Source organism: Strigops habroptila, chromosome 1 (genome assembly GCF_004027225.2).
Source record: "Strigops habroptila isolate Jane chromosome 1, bStrHab1.2.pri, whole genome shotgun sequence".
Taxonomy (NCBI): Eukaryota; Metazoa; Chordata; class Aves; order Psittaciformes; family Psittacidae; genus Strigops; species Strigops habroptila.
The window spans coordinates 33438800-33454961 of record NC_044277.2 but is presented as its reverse complement, the minus strand read 5'-3'; positions in this window follow the sequence as shown (position 1 = coordinate 33454961).

Below are 16162 nucleotides of genomic sequence, written 5' to 3'. Positions count from 1 at the left end.
CTGTGTATTCAAAGCATACTAAAAATACAGCCTCTAAGGTCAATTGACTGTAGTTTAATGGAGTCCTTTGGCAAGCAATTCAGTGAAGAGCTAATTGTAATCAGCAACCAGGAAAAGTAGCTCTTTAGCTTTAATCAGCCTCATGGTACCATTTATACCTACTACTATAAACACTATTATGGTAATTCTATAACAATTCATGTTCATATTTTACTAAGATTATGATTGTTCTTCTTTACACTGCAATGATCACATGCAGTCACTCACATATGTATAGCATCACACACATGCCTAAATTACAACAGGTCAGGCTCTTACCTGGTCAATACTGGTGTAACTGGTGCCAAGTGGAGCTCATATACCTGTATGAGATCCATGCCTTGCAATTATTTTAAGCCATATTTAAATATATACAAGACAAGGCATATAATACTAAGGGATCAGGGTTTGCTTGTAAAGTTAAGTTTGGCGCATGGAACAATGCCTTCTGCCAGATCAAACTGGAGCACCCGAAGACCTAGCCATCCTCATTTCTCCATTGCCAGCTCACTGGACCTTCTCCTAGCCTTCAGCTCCACGTTACCCAAGTCCCTCAGGGTAAATGTGGCCAGATAAACTTCAAAACTCATCAATATGGTTTGAGCTAATCCACTAACTCTGTGTTGAAACTGATCAGGAAACATGTGCCATGCTTACTGCTAAGGCTGCGTTGGCATGGAAAACATCTGTCATGGTGAGTAACATCTTCTGGCACCACAGGGTTTGCAAGGTAAATGTGTCATGCATAAGAGAAATGTGCCCCATTGTAACAACCAGTTCTTCCCTTAGGGATATAGAAAGGAAAAATGATTTGTCACAAAAGGCATGGGAACCTATTTAACCTAGAAAATGGCACCATGGAGGGGAAAAAAAGCTAAGATTAGGAGGACATGAAAAGGGTAAAGTTAATGCCAGAAGTTGGAGAGGCAACACGAGAAGAGCTGTCAAGCTTCTGCACTAGGCTAGGAATAGACCATGCAGGAGCTAGCAAGTATTTCATTAAGAAAAAGTGGGAGTTTAATATCATGTTCTCACTAACTGACTGCTCCCAAGGCATTACCCTAAGCTAACTTCTTTTCCTGTGTCCCCCCAAAAGTCCTCAGTTTGTAAAAATTAGCCTATTTAAAAAGAAAAAAGAAAAGCAATCTGACAGCTGTGCAGTTGGCATCTCTTTTTTTTATCATGTTCTACTTTAAGCAAAATATTGACATTCCAAGCGACAAAAATCCTAACCGAACGGGAGCTAAACCAGCTGAGTACCATTGTTTTACAGCTCCATGTCATTACTGACCTGCTGCAGTAAACTGTCTATTCAAACGATTTGGGAGCCTTCTATAGTTTGTGCACAGAAGAATGATGGACTAATTTATACAATAATCATAATCTCTATAGAAACACTTCCCATGTCTTGAGGGAAACATCTGAATCTCTAAGAACTTTTATTGCTTATATTAAAATTATTCTCTTGGACAATTATATACCTGTTGATTTGGGCATTCAGTTGAAACCAACCTATTAAAAAAACACCCTGAGGTGATCTTTGTAAAACTTTTAATTATTGAGTAAAATAAAGCATCAGTTGTCTTTTAATGAAATAAGTCACTGCATTCAGCCTTTGGGTTTACCAGGTGTGTTCAAATAAACACTTCGAGAAAGCTCTGTTATTATCATTGTTACATTTATAGTGCCAGATAAGTGCCTGTTGTATTCTAGAGAGAGACAGAGAGTTGTCTAAGTATGCTTGGACTATTTAGCAATGTAAATGAAAATCACAGCAAAAGGGGCTCTATGAGAATGAAATAGAAGAAGGTCAGACTTTGGCTCCCATAGAGAAAAGCTGACAGTCTGTATTGCAAACTAACATTGCATGGTTACAGAAAAAGTCAGGCACTTTAACAAGAATGTTAATTAATGTGTTCAGCAAGGGTGACCTAGCCAAATCCTATTCTCTGACCAATTTCATAAAGGTGCCAGACCTGAAATACTCCCAAAGTACAGAAAAGCAATGCCCAGGGCTAGACTATTCCTCTGCCAGGATACAACTGCTATTTATATGGCACTGATCCCAGGCACACTGAGAATCCCATTATGGCTTTGTTGTGTATGAAGTCGAAGGGAAAAGAGTGTCCAAAATGGCCTGGGAATCACATTATGGAACTTCATGAGGTTTGCCCGGAGGCCTTAGATGCTCCCATCCCTGTCAGGGCACATGCTGGCTGTGTATGTTCATGGCCCTGACCTGGAGACAGCCCCTGCTTTGCAAAGCAGGAGTGGTCCTTGGCAAGATGAAGTGCTTCACTGACATAAAGCATCTTCTGTGTCTTTAACTAGCAGCATAGTGACAGGGTAACGTTTTTGCTATCAGAGTGCTGCTGTTTTGTAACCACTTAAATTTAAAACAATGGTTACCCTGCGAGGGAAGCAATATACACTTGGACGATACATATGCTACTGCTGGACTTGACCCAAAGCACACTTTGGGTGAAATCAGAGTCATCCCATTGGCCTCCCTGGGATTTGGATGATGCCAGTTTGGCTCCCTGACCACCAGGCACAGTCTGTACTGTTCATGCAGATTATATTGTTACCCTTTTCAACTTGATTAGCTATGCCAAAAAAATGGAGGTTTGAAGGTTATTCTTTTTAAGAAGAGAAATTGATGAGGGAGTCATATAGCTTGTATGCAGTTCTCTGTGGCTACAAGCCCTGTGTTCTTGAACCCAGGTAATATTAAGCAATGGGAGACAACTTTGGTTTTAGCAGCAAAATTTTTAGGGCAGCTTCCCCATAAAAGCTCTTTTTCCTCTTAATGACTCTACTGGATTAGGCCATTTTTCAACTTCCTTTCTGCTTTTGAGCTTCCTGCCACTGCACAGCCTCTTCTGCAAGGAGCAAAAGCACACACACACACAATTCCATATACACATATCCAGCTATGTCCCACTTAAAGTAGGGCCAAAGCCCTTCTGTCCAAACTCCTTACATTTTTGAGCAGGCCTTTACACCTCTTTGAGTGGAGGCACAGGCTTATATTCTGGTTTGGGAGGCTGCTATCATTTTGGCTACATACTTCCACAGAGGCACTTTGTAGTTTTTTCCAGCCTTTTCAAATAAAAGGTGGCAGCTTAGTCCACTTCCTTCAGTGAATTCGTGCTCAGCCTGTTTCAGACTGCCTGTTTCTCTGTAGCCGTTCCTCAGACTGCATGATTCGCTCTATACATTGCTCTTTCATTTGGTATCGGATTTTCTGCACGTTTTGTGTATTTTATGCACTATGAAAATCAATAAAACAGATTGAACAATGAAATGTTAATGAATAACAACTGAGAGACGGCAGCTGTTTCATTTTAAGATGCTTTTAATCTCCATTACCATAGCCAACAGCATACTCTTGAGCAACAATAGTTACCAAGACAGACATACTGTCCTCATCACTAACGATAAATGGCTGAAAAGCCTATTCAGCTGCAGCATTGCCATGAGCCTCGCGAGTCCGTCTAGTGAACCTCCTTCACCAAAATCAAGCAGTCTCTGTGCAGGATCAGTTTCAAACATCCAGATCCATGCAATCATTCCACGAAGCAACTGAACCAGCACAGCCCAGGTTCTTTCCATGTCTGCTTATCTGCCTAGGAACACAGGGGAAAGTTAAAGCAAGTTGGGAAGTCACTGAACATAAATTACAGCATGCTAATCCCTTCCCCAGATGCTCTCATTTAGGTGTAAAATGGTTTAAGGTTATTGAAGTTCCATGCCACCCTTGACAGGATTTATTTACATTTCCTTAGGAGGCTGTGGTTTGATGTTACAAAATGGTCAACAGTGATAACAGCTTTATAGAAGTTTCCTCAGCTAAAATGAACAATACAAAACATGGTAAAAAAAATTTTTTTGTACCTTATTTTGCATCCACATCAGTTAACCAGTCTTATTCACAATGAAATTGCACAAACAGCATGCTAGAAACTCTCCTTTTTTTTTTCAGATCAAGTTTGTTCTGGATACGCTGAGGTTTTATGTCCATGTTTTACTTTAAGCAGTTTAGGCTAGTTCCATTGTAATCAATCTTATTAAATTCTGCCCTACTTACTACCATAGCGATTGCAAAAATAATTGCAAATGAATGTCCTACTTAGCTAAATATGTACACGCATAGTTAAGGCAGAAACAAAAGAATGTCCATTCACCAGTTTTCCTTATCAACCCATCTCCAAATCCTTTTAAGTACTTGCACAGTTGCAGTGAAGCCTAATGCAGAATCAAGGAGTAATGTGAAGGCAGCAGTCTCCCTGGTTAGTAAGGTATAGTTCAAGAAGTATAAAGTTCACCTTACTGAGATTGGTGTATTTGGTCAGTAGGTACCTTAGACTTTTAACATCTCAGAAAACACCTGGGATGGCAAGTCTCTGTAACCAGTGTTCTAACTCAGAGACCTGTATGGAGGTAAGGAAGTTAGGGACAGGAAGACAAAAGTTGGAACCAGAGTGTGAGTGAGTGTGTACAAAGTGGAAGGAAAGTGTGTGAGAGACCACTCTGGAGTGGTAGCGCTTGAAACCCCTCTGTGAGCTCCAGGAAATGGGCCAGGGTTTGGCACATCTCAGGAATTAGACCTGGAGCTGATCCTGTGACATAGGGATGGACTGGGGCTTCTTCCTGTAGTAAGGAAAACCTTATTAACTTTATAACAATGCAGCAGGAACTATTGAGCTCGTACTGCCTGACCAAAGAAGAGGCAATGAGCTTTATGCTGCATTTTGCTGTGGTTGGACACACTGGATAAATGCTGGGAGGTCTGCTGTTAAAGTATGTATTCAGGAGTATTAATATCCATTGCTAAAGAATGAGTTGACATAATTCCAGTACATTTGAAAATATTTGAAACTATTTAAAAGTTTCCTTTCACTAAACCTATTATCTGTTAAGGATTATTTGAACATTAGTCAGTAACATTCTTTGAATAATAGACTAGTGTCCAGCTCCCTGGCAAAACTCACTTTGATCTGTATTATCATTTAGACTCCACCTGAAAACATCATTAATTTAAATAAGCAATAGAGACTGAAATAAAATTCCATTCATGCTTAACTCTCCAATGTGGTTTTGAAAAACCTTTCTTCTTCAGCCAGTCTTATGTTACATGCTGGATGGTCTTTGCTTTGACCACCTCATAAAAAAAAGCTCATAAATACTTTTCATGTGTTATTTAAACTAGCGGTACTCCCTGAGGCACAATGCTTTTATTTTTAAAAATCCTTTGTGTATTCCTAAAGCATTTCTAAACCAGTAGCAGAGGTAAATGTGTATTTTAACCCAGGAAAGCCATGTTCTGTCAATATCAGGCCACAAATTTTCTTACTCCATGCTGATAAGAATAAAACATTTCTAGCAACTTCCACCTGATTTATGAGCTTTCCTTCTAAAAATCATCAATTTCGAGTACAAGTGAAAATAGCTGACATGATTTAGCTTGACTAGATGCTTTGCAAAACCAAAACCACATTCCTAGTACCCTACCACAGACACAAGCAACAGACCAAGAGCTTCTCCCTTTGCTGCTGCTTGGGAATGCTCTGAAGGAAGGAGGGACGCACCAAAGCAGCACTTGGGATGGACAAGAGCTTGCCTAGGGAAAAGTGGGACTAGTACAGGTATGATGGGCAGTGACTGTAGGCACCTAGAGCAGGTGGGTAGATGGGAATGCTAAATTTCACCTGGTATAGGAGGCATTTTGTTTTCCCCAGCTGACAAGTGTAGATACCAGTAAAATTAAGTTCTACTGCAAGCAGAAGAACTTAGACCCACAAAGTGTAGGAAGCAAAAAGTATACAGTAATATTGATGGAATATTACATTTAACAAAATCAAACGAAAAGTATGATTTAAACCAAAATGATTAAAAATTACATAGGCAGAATAGGCATTAGACAATTGGATAAACCCAGATATTCCAGAAAAATTAGAGTGGTTTTTCCACATTCGAGTTCTACTCCCCATTTATCCATCAACAGGGAAAGAAAACCCCAATAAAACTATTTTTTGGCTCACAGCCTGAGCATAGTCTTCTTGGTAATTTATAACAGGTGAGCTTTTTTGTATGGTCATGAATCAGGGCAGAAATGACATAATCTTGAGTGAGACAGGTATTGTCATCCCAGCCTCCTTGAAAGACCCAGGCTGTGGTGCTCACACAAATATGCTGATGATAAAACCAAGAGAAAGAAGGATTTCTAAACTAAATCTTTTCCTTAGACACTGCTGCTCTGGCAGCATATCCTTCAACACATGGAGGTCAGCTGGTAGAAGGGGTAACATCTTCCCTTTTGCTCATGGAGTTCGTAATCCCTGCTGGCACTTGACAGGTCTTTAAAGGTTCACATTTATTTAATGGATAAATCCCTATTAAGCAATTTTGCATCCTTCAGAAGAACCTCCAAAGCACTAGCTCTTGCTGAAATACATCACGAAGACTCACAGCTTTGGAAGTAACTGACTTGCTAGATACTGTATTTTAGAACAAATATTACGGAAAACTGTTTACATATTATTTTTAACAATTGTTTAATCAAATGCTCATATCGTCAAGGCTTCCTTTCAACTTATCCTCATGGTTTGTAAAAAACAAATATTGAGGGGAAAAAAAAATATCAGCTCCCCCACTTCTTGCCCAGCAATCCCAATTACCGGGTAGCCAATTAGGCATGAAAAATATGAGGAAGAAAAAGAAATTTATGAAGAGTTAAGGACTATATTTAGTAAGGGAGAGAGAAAAGTGGCATCAGGACTGGTCTAATGATACTGGAGTTGAAGCAGCTATTTTTGTATAACTATTTTTTCCTTTGTCCCTCACACTCAGGTCATTCCCTTTGGACAAAAGCAAACCTTTCACAACACCCTTACCATTTAGCTGGCACAGTAACTCTAGGATTCAGTTCCAGTTCAAATTTCATGAAATGTGAAAAGCTGCTGTGCTGTAATTATCTGGCACACACATCTTGACTAGCCAAAGTGGGAACCATGGCCAGGGGCAGAGGTGGAATTACAATCTTTGCTTGTAGGAGGATTTTTCCTGTGAATATCTTACCAAATTCAACAAGGGATGAAGTTCCTCCCTGCAGACCCACCAGCCTTGAATTTAGAGGGATAGGAGAGCAGGAAATCTCATGTCCATATACTTTTCCTGTGTGGGCACCAGGGATGACCATTTTCTCTACCTCTTAGAAAGGCATAGAAAGACAGCCAGGCCACAATGGCACACTCTCAAGGAACGCAGAAATTCAGCAGCAGGAGGAAGAGAAGAAGAAGGAGGTGGACTGTCTTATAAACTTTAGGACATCTGGTTGATCCACTGGGATCTGTGGGGAGTAAAGAAAATAAAACAATTGAAATAGAAAAACCACTACAATTAAAATGGAAATGTACATACAATAAAATACTGACATCATTGAAAGCATTTGACCTTTTTGTATGTCAGAGAAGGACACAATACTTCACAATTGTGCCAGTGTCCCAGCAACTATTTTGTGTATGATATTTTCTTTACTAAGAGATAAGAGACATCAGATAAAGTCAATAAGTCACTTACTTAGTATGACATGGGGAATCAGAGGATATAACCCAGCCATCCTGGATACTGGAGCTGCATCAGTCCTTGTTCTCCTTCCAATAAACTACTGTTGACTCACAAACAGTATTAGCTCAGCCTGGAAAACGTAGTTCCATGATGTGTGTTGGTTGGAAGACAACAGTTGAAAAGGATAGGGGTTTTTTGCTTTGCTTTCATATTCATGCTTTGCTTTCCCATGGGACCTAAGGCAGTGTCTGGAGGATGCACATGCTGTAGAACTCTGCACAGTGTTCAGAATTTTAGCTGTAGCTCTGAAGGGGCTCAGCTGTCCCTGCAAGTGCAACAGAGGCACAAGGGAAGATGCCTGATCAGGAGAGGGTCATATGTGGCCATGATGCACTTGAACCCAGCTGCTCCCGCTGTGGAGCACTGCCTGCTGCTCTCCTTCCCACTCTGGAAAGAGGTGGGTTAAGCCCCAGCCAAACTATTAAAAGACATTTCTGCTAACATGGACTCTAAAATTAACCACAGGTGCTGGCATGGCATGCAACATGCTCTCTAAGCCAAAAAATTTCTCCTAGCCTGACTTATCCTTTCTCCCAAGCTGCTGCCTGTCTTTTAGTTTCTGGGAGATAAATACTTACTGTCTTTCCATTGGTTGTGTTATTCAACCAAACCGATTTATTTATTTTGCTGCTTTTAATCCTATCCTATCCTAACCTTCTATTTTTAAAGATACAGAATGGTTGTTATCTACCAAGCCTCCTCAACAACTCTTAAATGAAGGAATAGTAGAATATTTGCAGGAATAGCAGAGTATTTGCAGGCTGATGCAGTCAGCATCTAGTAAGCTGAAATGCTGTGGCAAAGTTGCAGAGACCACAAGCTAGGTTTGTGGGCAGAGGCTTTTACCATTATCCTATTTGGGTTTTTTGGGTCTTTGGTCTTTTCAGCAGCTGTGCCAATTAGTCCTACTAAAACATGGTTCTTTAGCAGTTACTGTCTGCTACAGAGCTGGGGATTCGGGGAGTTCTGGCACAACAAAACATCAGTGCTAATGGATAAATAAAATGACACAGTTGCATGGGCTCAACTTTTTGCTGAGTAATTTCAAACCATAGCAGTGCCTTTTGGTTTATATTTGTTTGCCTTCCTCTTTGCAGCAAAGAAAACTATAAACCACTGTAGGTTTACAAGCATATATAAGGATGTCAGACTTGGTTATAGTCTGACCACTATGGCTCCATAGTTTATTTTTTCATGGGCTATATCACTAACAGCGTGCTTAATCTATATTTTGGAGAATCAGTGATTAATTTTATTTATACACTTAATGCAATTGTTTCCTTCTGGGATTGTTTAGATTGGCTTACATTTTGCCCACTGTTGCTAAGGAGTATTGTAATAAGTTTGAAACAAAGCCTTTCTTCTAGCTATAGACATAAATACATGGTATTATGTTTATTTTAACCAGGCCTCCTTTGGAAAACACTGAACTTGAAACAGAAAATTCTCTTTCAAGTGAAGATGTGAGTGAGACATGAGGACCTAACATGTGACTCAGTGACTTGACTTGAATATAATAAACAGGAATCCAACCTGTGTAGAAGAGCCAATATGCCATGACAACAAGCCAGAGCCCTGCCATTTCACAGTTCACATTCTTGCAGTATTACTACACTGGCTGGGAGCACACGGAATTTCTGTTATGTAATACCAAAAGACCAAGACCAAAGGAGCTAAGGAATGCACACTGCAGATACATGAAATAGGGCATATATGGAATAGCTTCAACCCAGCCATATGCAGCATCAAGGCTGTTAATGTGTAAAATGGGTATAGACCCATAAGCTGCTGACTCTGCTTCTTGATTCATTGTGTCATATAAATGCTAGAAGAAGGTGGATGGTGGTTAAAATACCGGTTTCTGCATAAATGTGGGTTCACAGCAGAGTCCTTCTGAAGATGGATGGGAAGGACACATAGTGGCCCTGGATCCATTTGGGAACTCCACATATACTGATACTAACTGTGCAACTGATGCTGGAAGTGAAATCTGGGTGATTGGGAATGGAAACACATGGATTGGAAATCTAGGGCATACTTGTTACATGTGTTTAAGCATGTTCATGTACCTGTTCAGCCACAAACATACAGCATCTCAGCTTTTCTCATTTAGTTACCTTGTTGTAGAGTAAAAGCAATGCCATTTGGCTATTGAGGTGGATTTGTAAATCAAACGGCTGAAATCCAAATCTCAATCTCTCTAGTGAATTGTGGGAATAATTTGATTTAGCCTCAGACTGCAGCTGTCCCTCATTTTTGATTCAAGGTATGATTGAAGGGGGTCTACTTTCCATTTCCAGTTAGACAGGAGTGGATTAAATTATTTTTTTTCCATCTATGAGAGCCAAAATCTCCCTGTGTTTTATGCCCTTGAATGAACAGAAACCCCTGAATCTCACCTACAAAGTTTAATAAAGCGCAATTAACAGATTGATTTGAAAGCAGCATTCATAGCTCACTTGAGATTTATGTTACACAATGAAGCACTTACAATGGTCTATTATTTTGCATAACAATTAGGTCATCATTTCAAATAAGATTTTTATTTCTACAAAATTACTGTCAATTAGTTTGTCATCTGGATAGTAAAACCATCTGTCCAGAACTATTCCCACAAGGAAACTGAGGGTTTAGAAATCCCATGTACTTCCACACTTTAGAATGATGCCACAAATATTCAGCAGAAAGCCACTGTCTAAGAATTAAACCAGTGTGTTGTGGAACAGACTTCTTTTGCCAGCATGTTTTCAAAATCACTAGAATGGTTTTAGAAACCTGACCAGAGACAACATAACCATTCAAAGTCCTGCCAGAGTCCTACACAAGGTTTGAACATCAGTCTATATTTGGTACAGATGAAAGAGTAATTAGAAGCCTGTGGAAAATATTAGTATCTGAACTGTAACTTTTTCTGCACATTTCAGGTACAGTATTCTCCATCTCAGAACATAAGGAAATGTATTATATACGATTATGGAATCATTAAATAGCTTCTGTCTCAGATGTCAATGTTTAAAACATTGGGGTATCATAGTATATGGAGGAGGATATTGAACCCAGTAGGAAGAAGTTAAAATGGTAAGAACAGGATCACAGATGATCAGTTCTTTACAGACAAATGTGAGAGAAAAGATGGTTAATAAAAAAAAATAATAAAAAGGAGCATGAGGTCAGTGTCTTCTCTCATCACCCAGCAGCCCAGCTCAGGATTTGGACTGCTCAGCAGGAAGGAGGAAATAACATCAAACCACATTCGCAAGCAAAACAAGGTTCAAGAACCAAATAAAAGTCTTCAGAAAAATCTCTGGCTCGGGGTTGCCATAGCAATCATCAGGTTTGTCTCGTTTCTATTCCTAGTGGAAAAAAGAGCAAATATTAAGCAAAAATGCCAATAAGCTTCCAGGGTCTGCTACAGCTACAGATCTGCACAGATGCCCATAATTTTTATAGAAACCAATGGGTGACCCAATGTCTGTGATTTGTAATAGTCAGTTTATGTTCAGGTTTTGATGGAAATTTAGTCTGTGACTTCAATGGAAGTAAATTTATAGGCATCATAAGTGAATTCCAATTCTGCTTATCTGTAAGAAAGAAAATCACAAAAAACAGTTCAGCAGCTGAACTTCTCAGGTGTCGTTTAATGCACAAATATATTAGCCTGTTTCCTATGGTAAGCAAGAACAGTCAATGGTAACAAGAACACCTTCCCTCCCAAGAAGATATTAACATTGGCTTTGCTACCTGCTCTGCTCATATATCTCCTGGTTTTGGTCTTCTGCAGGGAAATGCCCAAAGACCTTCAGCAAAATCCTCTGGTTCACACAGCAACTGGAGCAATAGGGAGAGAAATCAGGTGGCACAAGAGCAAGTGTTTGAGAAATGCTGGACCAAATATTACAGAGGATGGATTTCAGCTGGACTGTAGGAACATAAAAAAGGACTGCTAACATTCTCATAAATTCATTTTTTTTTTTCCATGCATTTGCCATTTAAAAGGGATATTGCACCCTTGGTTTTATTTTCCTTGTCTTTCGGAAGGAAGTTATACAGTTTAGCTTTTCTTTTCAACTCCCGTTCAAATACTTTCTGTCTTAAAAAAAAAAGAGGTCCAGGAAGGCTGTAACTGGAGATAAATCTGTGCCTGTTTAATTGAATTTCAAACTCTTGTTTTATAAGAAGACATCAGGAGCAGTCCTAGAGTGTGTCTCAGTATAGTGTAGTGGAGTGCTGTGTAGTGGAAATATTATTGGACTAACCTCCTGTGACCCCAAATTAATGACAAGCACCAAATGACATGTAAGTAGACCTCTGATATCTGTGACAGATGTTCTACTGAATGTTTGGTGAGTCACATATAAATAATGACTGCATAGATAGATTTAGGATCTGGAACATAAATTTAATGCAAAATTAATAATCCCTTCAGGAATTATAGCATTTACTGAGGTAAAAGGGAATGTCATGATTTTGTTTCTATTCAGTTGCTCATCTTTGTACTGAGAATTGCATTTGTTTACTCTGGAGAGGCAGTGTGCTGGCTTTGGCTTGGGTAAAGTTAATTTTCTTCATAGTAGGTAGTGTGGGGCTAGGTTTTGGATTTGTGCTACAAACGGTGCTGATAACACAGGGATGTGTTTTTTATTGCTGAGCAGTGCTTGCACAGAGCCAAGGCCTTTTCTGCTCCTCACACCACCGCTCCAGCAAGCAGACTGGGGGTGCACAAGGAGTTGGGAGGGGACACAGCCGGGACAGCTGACCCCAACTGGCCAAAGGGATATATATTCTATACCTGCCTGCCGGTGGGAAGTGGTGAATGCCTTGTTTTCTTTGCTTGTGTGTGGGGCTTTTGCTTTATCTGTATCTCAACTCCCGAATTTTCTCACTTCTGCCTTCCCAGTTCTCTCCCTCATCCTGACACAAGGGAAGTGAGGGAGCGGCTGTGTGCTGCATAGTTGCCAGCTGGGATAAACCACAACAGGAGGCAGAACAGTTATAATTTTTCTCTCCCACCGAATCTGTTTCAGTCCACCCAGTGAATTTTGTTGAGCTAAGCAAAGGGCACCACTATAATTCGGTTGCGTGAGTGCATGCCTCAGGGGCAGGAGCCCACAGTTCAGTGTCACCTCCGAGGACCTTCTCTACTTTGCATTTAGCAGCTATACAGAGGCAAAGTATTCTTGCTCTGAGAACACCATCCTCGTGTGCTTCTCTGAGAGCCTGCATGCACACTCATTCCCTCACTACTGTCTTCTTCCATTCCCACAAAAATCTTCTGACCCTCTGAGAGTATTAACAGCAGGTAGACTCCCAAGAGAACAACATATACATCTGGATAAGGTTGAAAACCAACTTGGCTTAAAGTCACCTGTATCGTGCGCGAATGGTAATTCCTCACTATGCTTCTGCAGAGGGGGTGAGCAGCAGGAGCCACGCAGGACATGGGACACCTCCTGCCATGTGTCTCAGCACAGGCAGCCTCTGCTTCTGCACGGGAAAGGGCTCCCAGCTGTCAGTCAAGGGGTGAGATGTGGTACCCAAGCTCCCGGTGAGGGCAGGGTATCATGCAAAGTTCTGGTGCTGGCAGCTGGCTTCAGCAGCTCCTCTCTGAGGCTCCCAGCTCTCTTCATGGAGAACACACATGACCAGCTGAATCTCTGGATGGTGGCCAGCCACTGGGATGCGGTTTTGCTGAATCTGAGCCTTTTTCAGGATGGGGCCCTAGCAACATACCTGGGTTATTCTGTGGCAGAGCCAAGAAATGAAGTTTGCTTTCCTAAAAATAAAGCTAATTCCCTCTATGCCGGACAACTCATCATTCTTCCCTACTCCTTGCTTTGGATTATTTTACCCCAGATTTTTTATGCCACATTTTTCAAACCAAATTCTATTTTCTCTTTCTCTTTCTAACCACTCTCTACCTCCTATGCATTATCTTTCCTGTGTCTGCACTCCCAGCTACTCAGTTTAATGCAATCTTTAAATCTCACCTCACTTCCATGTCAATTCTGACATGTGTTGGCAATGAAGAAAATGAAGCAGACTGGGGCTTCCTTTGCAAATGGTTCAATTCCCACTCTGGAAAATTATGCTGCATCTATACATGAGACTGGAAATAGCACAGTGTCAAAGGCCAGCCCTTCAGGGAGCAGTAGACAGCAGTCCATGCAAAATATTTCAAGGAGTGGGTGAGAAACAAAGCCACAAACGCCTCTTCCCAGCAAAAAACCTGCCAGTGGCGGTGAAGCAATGGAAAGGGCAGATCGCTAATAACATACATACTTGTGCCTTGGGCTGACTTCCACAAGGTGTTAGCTGGCAATGTCATGTGGCTTCCATGGGAGCTGGCAGAGCTGTATTTTCCTTTGGATAAATCCAAATCTTTTGTTTTCCTTCTGCTGTTATTCTAACACCATTAGCAGGAAGTAATAGCCACTTAAAATCCAGAAATGGCAATGTAAAATATTAGTACAATATGAAAAATATATTTTTCCCCAATGTATCAGAGTGTGAAAGTTTATTTGCACTCACACAAAAAGAAATGCTGACAAACAGTTATAGAGATGGATGATTTGAGCAGTCAAATATAAGAGTTTTATTAACCTCAGCTCTGCTGGAGAATGAGTGTAAAGGGTGTGTTCTATTGCAAACCATTTGCTTTAAAGTCAGTCAGGCAATAGGCTCAGTGACACACCATTTAAAATCTGCTGTCATAACCAAGCTTGGCAACATATATATATGTGTGTGTGTGTGTATATATATGTATTACAGAGAGGTTCACATGGTTAACAGGCTGTGGAGGGACTCCAGGACATGTACCCATCAGATTTCTATTTTCCTGGCACACAGAGAGGCTGCACCCCAACTGTGCAGAGGTAATGGGGACAGGGCAAGCATTTCAGAGGGAGTCAGAAGAGGGATTGCAACCAGCCTCCTCCTGATTTATACCATCCCGATCTGAGGCCCATGTTGTTACAGTGCAGTACGTTGTTATGCTGTTGTCCTCCTTGCTGTGGCCAAGCTGGCCATCCACACCATGAAGATAGTGGGATGGGCTAGCCAAGAGACTGTGGGGTCTCTTGAGTCCCTTGTCCCATCACATGCCTGGACAGAGCACCGGGCAGCTGCTGGAAGGCCATCTGGGAGCTCTGGGTGCTCTGCTCAGTGACCCTCCCTGATTACCTACACATCCTCTTTGGAGACTTCCAACCCTCACACTTCTTCCTTTTTTTCAACCTGGGACCTGACTGTTCGCCTCTTCATTTTCCCTTTTTGTTCTAGCCTTTTGCCTGCACAGAAGAGCTGGATGGTTTTGTTAGAGCCAGTCCCTGGCTAAAAGTAGAATGACAAAAGTGGCAGCTGTGCAGCCTTGCCATTGTCAAAGAACAGAGGAAGACTGGTGCAGGACTGTGCCTCTTCCTTGGCATATGACACAAAGCAACATGTCTCTTGACACCCATCCTCTACTCATGTTGCAGGGCAGAATTCAAGAATCACAACACTGAGAAAAGAAGGAATTTGAAGGAAAAGGCAAAGGACAATTTCTAGCAATATTTTATTGGCTTGCAAGCTTTTTTGAGGCTAAGATACTACTAATTGAGCATGCTTTCCAGCCATGAAAGACATAAATAATAATTATTAATTTCAATTTCTTGGCACTACCTCAAAGTTGCATAGGTCTAATGATTTTGATGCATTCTATTCCTAGAACTAAAGCTATTACAGCTGAACATTGTTATAAGAGAGCATCTAAGAAATGGAGACTTCAAGGAGTACTGGTATGCCCCAAAAAGCAGACCCCAAGCTTATGAGCTACCTACATCATAAAATGATGCCCTTCACTCAGCAGGGATCTCTGCTTTCTTACAAGATTTCAATTTAAGTAGGGTCTTCATATGAAGTTCCTTAAAAAATAACTAGTTTTCTGAGCCTCTCAAGGCTCAGAAAAGAAAGCCACTGACTTCAGAAGAGAATTAGGTGCCTACTTCACTGGTCTAATTCCCAGCATCATTGGTGCTGTGCTGAAAACATATAGACATAATTTTAACTCTGAGCATCCAACTTCAATGGTGGTGTCCCATACATAGAAGCAGTTCCTTGGTTGGTCTTGTTTTGCTTCTATTTGTTAGCTGGTCAGCTTTAAAAGAAAGGGATGGAAATATAAACAAAAAGCTCAATTTCATCTTCACAGTATAAGCAAAAGTTTGTAAAGCTGTAATTGTGATTTGCCACTGTAAACTCAATGCTCTAATGGATTATAGCAGAATAATATATTGCATCTGGCTTCTTTTGCCTCAAAAACATCCATAGTACTGTACATATAATAATTTTAAGATGCAAAAGTTTAAAATAAACGAGGCACCTGAGGCAACTTTTTTAAATACAAGTATGTGATTCATGTATCAACGTAGCTGATTCACAGTGCAGCACACTTAGGCTACATGCCTCCATCGGTAATGTCAGATAATGTTTAGCTACAGGCCTGCCAGGATTCTGG